Source organism: Corythoichthys intestinalis, chromosome 2, assembly GCF_030265065.1.
Source record: "Corythoichthys intestinalis isolate RoL2023-P3 chromosome 2, ASM3026506v1, whole genome shotgun sequence".
NCBI lineage: Eukaryota > Metazoa > Chordata > Actinopteri > Syngnathiformes > Syngnathidae > Corythoichthys > Corythoichthys intestinalis.
In genome coordinates this window covers 6,531,664-6,540,683 of record NC_080396.1, presented here as the reverse complement: position 1 = coordinate 6,540,683, position 9,020 = coordinate 6,531,664, and positions in this window count along the sequence as shown.

The window sequence follows — 9,020 nt, the reverse complement described above, 5'->3', positions numbered from 1 at the left end:
TAGGAGGACTTTTGGGCTTCAAATTTTAAGGGAAAAAAACATGAGCAGATGTTAAGGGGGGGACAGGGGGACAGCTCCCCCCGGTGGCCAAAAAAGTGTCATTGCCTGTAATTGACTTTCCTATAGACCCTACCCACCAACGTCATAAAACCACGTGCTCGCTGTATGGTTCCGCCCACTTGTCCGTCATTTTGACTCTGTATTAGCATTGTTTTCAATTGATGGCGGAATTTAAAATGCATTTCATGGAAGACCCGGTGCTTTCTGATGCCGCAAACTCACTGGATGTGTTGCATAAAAGGCGTTATGAGGAAAAGCTTCGTTCTATACAGTCGCCAGATCCATATTTGATGCCCAAATCGATGTTTTTCGACCCACTGTCTTCGCCCTGTCTGCCTGACATCTGCTACGCAGATATTTACAATTATCTTGTCCACACTAAATCAGCCTATTCCCACGAAAATTTGAAAAACTTCAAGAGCTTGGAGGCTTATAAATACTTCGTTGCTGGCTGGGTGAAACAGGTCCTCGTTCGGCAGGAATCTATCTTGTGCTTGGAAAGGTGTGTTACGAAATTTTCAATTCAAAATCTTTTGTTATTGCTAACATCCACTGTCAAGTCTAATGTATTTCATGTCGTTTGTCAATGGAGTTAAGGCTTTTAATGTTTATATGGTTTAGCGATAGCACTCTCACTACATACATACGTGTATGTTGTCGGCGATTAGCCTAGCAATGATCTTAATTGTGGTTATTTGTCAGCCCCGTAGACGAGGCCAGTTTCTTTCACTTGGTACCAGCTAAATATTATTCAAAAAATAACGATGGTGGAAGAAAGGGAAGTCACAAACATCTTGAATTTGAAACTATGTCGTACTACGTCGTATGTTGTCGGCGATTAGCCTCGCAATGATCTTAACTGTGGTTATTTGTCAGCTCCGTAGACGAGGCCAGTTTCTTTCACTTGGTACCAGCTAAATATTATTCAAAAAATAACGATGGTGGAAGAAAGGGAAGTCACAAACATCTTGAATTTGAAACTATGTCGTACTACGTCGTATGTTGTCGGCTATTAGCCTCGCAATGATCTTAATTGTGGTTATTTGTCAGCCCAAAACCCTCTAAGTATATCTTAAATGCATCTTACCGGATATAAAATGACTACTACATAGTCTGTGGTGACTTTTTGGTGCCCAGTTTTCACGTCGAATTGCAGCCGTCCATTTCGCTCTCCTCTTTGGATCCCTCGGAATACGGTAAAACTTCAAGTCTCTCCTTCCATCCTCTCTGTTAGTGCAACCAACAGCCACACACGCCTTCACCATTTTGATTATTAATGTTAAGGAGCAGAAAAACACGCCGTAAATAGGAGAAATGTACGTTGCCGTAACAGGTTAACACTATGTTTTGACGGACAAGTGGGCGGTACCATTCAGGAGAGCGGAGCTGTGACGTCACGTGGGTAGGGTCTATAGTTGTAAAGCAATTAAAATGCAACAAAAATGAATGAAATGAACAAAAAAAAAACATTTTTATTATGGGTAGAAACTATTTTTTAAGCACGTTAGACAGTCATTTGCAATATACACACACACACATTATATATATAAATATATATATATATGGCGGAAAACACAGACAAGACTAAAAAAGCAGTTTCTGCTCTTGCACTCTTCTTTAAAAGAAACTGCTGTACTTTAAGCCAAAACAACCCTTGTGTTTGATAGAACAATGTCTATATGCTGCCATAGCAGATTCGTGGCGCATGAAGCCCCAGAACTATTTTTAATATGTCCGTTTTACCCTGAAAACCCTCGTTTACAGACGTCGGGCAACTGCTTTTGTTTCAACAGAGCCATAAAAAGAAGTAATCGTATTTATCATTCGAAATGTCTGTCATTTTTAGCTTAGAATCATTAATTGATGTCTAATAATTAGTAAAAAAAAAAAAAACTACTTTAAAAAATTATTCACTCGCATATTTTAAACTTTTAAATTCCGTCACAACAAAAAATTGGTGTCTGTAAAAAAGTCACGGGTATCTACCTCAGAACTATCGCTTAACTGTATTTTTTTGGTAGTCTCATTTTCCCCAATATTTTAGATGATAAATAATCGATCCAAACAAAGAAAAAAATTAGAAAAAAATCATGTTTAAAAGGGTAAATATATGAAAATATCTAGATTACTCCTTGATGTCTGCGATTTCTGCATAGCGACCCTTGTTATATTACCATGTTTCACCCCTAAAATCTCCCAAAAATCCAGCTGTGGACATTCACAGCTGTGTTTTGACACTCGGTGATACGTGCTGCATGGAGTTTTTGGATCAAAAAGAGGTAAGTATGCGATAATATCTCATTAAAATCGTGGCATCCTTAATTCTGCTCTCGCATGCCCCCGCTCCAGTTAGGGTTATGCTGTTTAAAAAACAAAACAAAACAAAAAAACTATATTTTTTAAAATGCCCTCCTGTTCACATTTTTTCTTCTCCCAGAAAATTGAGATTTTAAGCTTTCCAATGATGTATCACACATACATATATGAGACAATTTTGAAATTTTGGCCAAATTGGGGGTGTCAGAGCGGAACTTTAAGTCACAGACAAGGCTGAAAAAGCAGTTTCTGCTCTTGCATCCCTCTTTAAAATAAAATTGGCGTCTGTCAAAAAGTCAGATATCTACCTCATAACTATTGCTTAATTGTGAACCCGGTTATATTACCATGTTTCACCCATAAAATCCCCCAAAAATCCAGCTGTGGCCATTCACAGCTGTGTCTTGACACTCGGTGATACATGCTACATGGAGTTTTTGGATCGAAACAAGTAGGCAATAATATCTCGTTAAAGTCATGGCGTCTGTATTTCTGCTCTCACCTCCATATAGTTTTGATGTTTAATTTAATTTTTCTTCCCCCAGAAAATTGAGATTTTAAGCTTTCCAATGATGTATCACACACACAGATGACAATTTTGAAATTTGGCCAAATTGGGTATTTTCCGCCATATATAGGCGGAAAACACTCAAGTGACTTGAAGTTCCGCTCTGAGACACCCAATTTGGCCAAATTTCAAAATTGCCTTATATGCATGTGCATCATTGGAATGCTTAAAATCTCAATTTTCTGGGGGAAGATGATTTTTGAACAGGAGGGCATTTAAAATAAATACAATTTTAAACAGCAAAACCCAAACTGGAGGCGAGAGCACGTGAGTGCATAATTAAAGACGCCATGATTTTAACGAGATATTATCGCGTACTTGCCTCTTTCCAATCCAAAAACTCCATGTAGCATGTATCACCGAGTGTCAAAAGACACAGCTGTGAATGGCCACAGCTGGATTTTTGTGGGTGAAACATGGTAATATAACAGGGTTCACGATGCAGAAATCACAGACATCAAGGAGTGGTCGAGATTTTCATTTTCATATATTTACCCTTTTAAACTTTTATTTTTCTTTGTTTGGATGATTATTTATCCTCTAAAATATTGGGGGAAATGCGACAGTAACGAAAAAAATACAATAAGCGGTAGTTATGAGGTAGATATCCGTGACTTATTCACAGACGCTAATTTTTTCATTGTGACGTAATTTGTTTAAAAGTTTAAAGTATGCGAGAGAATAATTTTTGTCTTTTTTAACTAAATATTATACATCAATTAATGATTCAAAGCTAAAAATGACAGCCATTTTGAATAATAAAAACAATTACTTACCCTCTTTTTATGGCTGGGTTGAAACAAAAACAGTTGCGCGACGTCTGTAAACGGGGGTTTTCCAGGGTAAAACGGACAAATTAAAAATAGTTCAAGGGGTTAATGCAACATGGATCTGCTATGGCAGCATATAGACATATTGTTCTATCAAACACAACAGTTCCTTTGGCTTAAAATACAGTAGTTAAATTTATAGAGGGGTGCAAGAGCAGAAACTGCTTTTTCAGTCTTGTCTGTGTTTTCCGCCACATACTGGTATATATATACATATATATATATATTTTTTTTCTTAAGAATGGCTGGATAGAGCTTAGACAGAACAATACATTGTCAACATTTTGAAAATAAAATGAGAAACAACTAAGAATTTTACAGACATATCTGGACTAATTTTAGTTTTATTACCGTATAGACAATCACTCAGTCTGAAATTTGCATAGCACAATGTTAAAACCATTCAGTATGAATAAGGCATGGAGTTACAAAGATAAAAACAACAATGAAGTATAAATACAAAAAACATCTAGACTGAAAATGGGGACGTGTGTTTTGAGCTGCATTGTCAACATTAATTTACAAATAAACACATACTCTTAATTTTTTTTGTCGTGTTGAATTTCTGCCCCACATTGGCGATAACGTGAAACATTTTATTAAATAAGCACTGATTAAAGAATACTTAAAATATGAGAGACAGCAAGAACCAAAAGTGGTATAAGGTATTTTTGCAGGTCATGCATGTCCAAATTTTGCATTCATTTTGAATGGCAGAAAAATGTGTGGTTGCGATTTTTAACCATACACTTACATTACAGCGCATTGACAATTAATTGGCATCCATTTTGGCATATGTCAAAAAACTGCCAGATGTCAAAATATATTTTGCCACATGGCAAAAAAATGCCACTTGCCAGAAAAAAAAAAAAAAAAAAAAAAAAAAAAGCCACATGGCAAAATCCATTTTGCCACATGGCAAAAAAAAAAGCCACATGGCAAAATCCATTTTGCCACATGGCGAAAAAAATGCCACATGGCAAAATTTTGCCACATACCAAATACCACTTTTTGTTCTCGGCCCTGCTGATATTCCTACAACCTTATTGAAAAAGTAATATACAATGGCAATTTCTACCTTCAAATATGTCACAAGGCTACTTTCGTCACTGAAAATGCATTTTTACATTCTAAAATTTGAAGACCTGAGTACAACGGCTGTACACATTCAAATAGGTGTTTTGTCATTATTTACAGAATTGAAGAATTGATTATGTACATAAGTAAAATAAAATTTAATGTGCAAAGCTATGTAAAAAGACTTGTCGATTGGCACTGTAATATGGATATTTGGTTAACAATGCGGTGTAAATAAATGATTGTATGACTGTTGATTGCAAATGTATATTAATATTTGGCACTCACCTTACAGTGATTCCAATTTCTTATATCGATAGTCGAAAATAGCGTTGCACCGATAGCATGTTTTGGCGTTTGGTAAGCCCAGAATGTTTATTTTGTTTGTTCTGTTTGATGCTTGTATTAAGTCCATAGTCAGTGCCATGAAGCTTAGCTCATGTGCTAATCGCTTATGCTAGCAGAGGGCAAGTTGGCAAGCCTACAACCTTCTTACAATAGCTTAGCTCATGTGCTAATCGCCTATGCTAGCAAATGCACGTTCGCTAGCATACCACATGTGTATGTTATCGTAGCTCGTGTGCTAATCTCATGCTAGCAGAGGGCAAGTTCACTAGCCTACCACATTAGTACATTAGCATAAGCTATTAGTACATGAGCTAAGCTGTTGTAAGAAGGTTGTAGGCTAATGTTAGCAGAGGGCAAGTTTGCTAGCCTACCGAATTTGTACATTAGATTAGCTCATGTGCCTATCACTTATGCAAGCAGATGGCAAGTTCAATAGCCTACTACATTTCTATGTTAGTTCAGCTCATGTGCTAATAGCCTATGCTAGCAGAGGGCAGGTTCGCTAGCCTACCACATTCTTATGTTAGCATAGGCGATTAGCACATGAGTGTAGCTAACATAAGAATGCGGTAGTCTAGTGAACTTGTCCTCTGCTAGCATAGGCGATTAGCACATGAGCTAAGCTAACATAAGAATGTAGTAGGCTAGCGAACTTGCCCTCTGCTAGCATAAGTGATTGGCATCGCCTATGCCATCCGCTTGCATAGGCAAATAGCACATGAGTAAAGCTAACATAAGAATGTGGTAGGTTAGCAAACTTGCACTCTGCTAGCATAAGCGATTAGAACATGAGCTAACATAAGAATGTAGTAGGCTAGCGAACTTGCCCTCTACTAGCATAAATGATTGGCACATGAGCTAAGCTAACGTAAGAATGTGGTAGGCTCGTGAACTTGCCCTCTCCTAGCATAAGCAATTAGCACAAGAGCTAAACTATCGTATGAATGTAGTAGATTCGCGAACGTGCTCTTTGCTAGCATAGGCGATTAGCACATGAGTGAAGCTAGCAAAGGGCACGTTCGCTACCATACCACTTTCTTATGTTAGCTTCACTGATGTACAGTGGGGAGAACAAGTATTTGATACACTGCCAATGGGAAAACATTTTTAATCTTCATTATCGATTAACTTGATTCATCAAATTAGGAAAAAAAAGCTTTAAATCAAAATTTTGCTGCTTTGAGGATTCATTAAGTGACATTGTAATGGTTTGTTTTGAGAGTGCTGCATTTAGTTTGAGTGATTTTTGTGGATACACAGCTCTCTAGTGGCAATAGTGAATAACTCGTCAAACATGGCTGAATCCAGCTGCTCCCTGATAAGACCAACATAAAGTTTTTTGGGTTTTTTTAGCTAATGTTTTTTTATGCATTTGGTATTTCGTTTGGAAGTATATTTAGCAGTTTTTTGTGGAAATATTTGAACAATTTGTTAAGAACTTTGTAAAAAAAAAAAAAAAAAAAAAAAAAAAAAAAAAAATTTAAATACATATTTTATATATATATATATATATATAGATCATTTAAGATAACTTGCATATAGCAAAATTAGCCAGTTCTACTTAGTCTCAAACTAAAAAAAATAAATGATCTAAGCTCAGGTATTTTTTTAATTTAGTTTGAAATTCATCTTATAAGAGCAAAAAATGTAAGTGCAATTTTGCACTCAGGATTTTTATTTTGTATTCTCATTTAATGCTCTTTTGAAAGTGCAATTTTAGCAAGACAAAATAAATGTTTTTGCTGGCAAATGCTCGTTTCTTTGGTTAGAATCTCCTAAAATAAAAATTCTGCAACCATTAAATGTTCATAATCCGATTACCGTATTTTTTGGACTATAAATCACACATGAGTATAAATCGCACCAACCAAAAAATGCGCAATGAAAAGGCAAAAAAAAAAAAAAGTTGCACCGGAGTATAAGTCGGATTTTTGGGGGGAAATTTATTTGATAGAATCCAGCACCAAGAACAGACATGTCATCTTGAAAGGCATTTTAAAATACAATAGAGAACAACTGGCTGAATAGGTGCACGGTATGCTAACATTTTATGACGCTAGAAGTTAGATTGGGCCTAAAAAATAATCCAGCCCGACCCGACCAGCCCGCAGGTATTAAAGTTTGAGTTGCGTTTTGTTTGATCACATTTGTGACGATGCCTGTCCATATATGCATAATGATAAATTAAAGCCTGTCTTTTGTAACAAATTTCCCCAGTTAAACAAGACTAAGTTGGATATTCAATAAACATTTATATCTTTTATATTTGTGTGTCTGTTCTAACAGGCGGATAGTGGATTTGACATTTATTTTAATCTCTTCGGGTTGGCAGTTCAAGTTCTCTCAATGTTTAAATAGTCTACATATTTTTATGATCATTATTAATGCATTTACACAATGAAATAATGCTGGAAAAGTTTGTTAAATATATTTCTCATATGAGACCAAAGCACCATATTCGTTTATATTCAGCGAAGCAGACACAGGTTTCTGTATAGCAGTACTTCTCAAATAGCGGGGCGGGCCCCCCCAGGGGGGTGCGGAGCGATGCTGGGGGTGGCGCATGTGACTTGGGGAACATACTTTTTCGCCATACTAGAATAAAGTGTAAATTGCACATCCACTGAGTGGTTGGCAGTGGCGCTCTCATTTTCAGCATAAACGCAGTACTTTTTGAACCAAACAAGAGCCCACAGCAAAGAGCACTGGAGATATGAAAAGCTAAGACGAAGAAATATGATGAAGCATATGTAGCATCTGGCTTTGACTTTTAGTACAGTGAGAGATGAGGAAAGACCAGTCTGTTTAGCTTGTCTAATGTTCGCAGCGGACAGCAGGAATTCTTTTTTTCCCAGCGAAAACATGCCAAATATTGCCAACAATCGTCCCGCTTTGTCAGTAGCCACGTTTACATGCTGACTTTTATTCATACCAATTCAAATCATTCCGAATGGAAATTGCACATCAGCTGTTTACATGTCACTTCATCTATTCCGATCCAGCGTTTACATGTGTCTGCCTTTATTCCGATAGGACGTTTGACAACTGCCGTCTGACATGCGCAGATTAATCAAAACAAAGCGTCACGTTGCAAAACATGGAGATCGATCGTCAGATCAGCTGCTGTTCTAACTTTTCGAGTGGAAACAAAACTTCAGAATGACACGCCATTCATTTAAAAAGTTGTGTGGGTGCGCTGTGCGTGTGCTTGGAAGCCATGTTGCATGTGACGTTACTTACGTCACCACGTGACGTCACCACGTCAGTACGGAGCATGTGCAGAAAGAACGCAACCAGACACCATTCCGCTTCCCTGTTTACATGATATAATTTTACTTCTAATCGGTTTGGGAAAAGGAATATTCCACCCCTGTGAATCGGAATGAAATTCCATTCGGTTTGGGCCTGTTCATTCCGAATGAGGTGTTTATATGGAGCACATTTATTCGGTTTGAACAAATATTCCGATTGTAATTGGAATATTTGGCTCCATGTAAACGTGGCAAGTGTTACGTCAGTAAACCAGCGAGGACTATCAGCATCACATAAGGAGGCATACCAATTTGCTCAATGCAAAATAACCAAATACCACAGCAAAGGAGCTGATACTGCCCGCAGCAAGAATAAAAACTGTCTCTCTGTCCAATGACACTTGTTTTTGTTCTATTTTTTTTCCCTAGAATAGTTTGGCATATTGTCCTCTCAAGTTAATGTTGCTAATCAATTTGAATTTATGATTATTGATTTTATTTTTTCAGTGTCAAATGTTTAAAAAATGTATCAGATAAATCTAATCTAATAATGTTTTTTTTTTTGTCTTT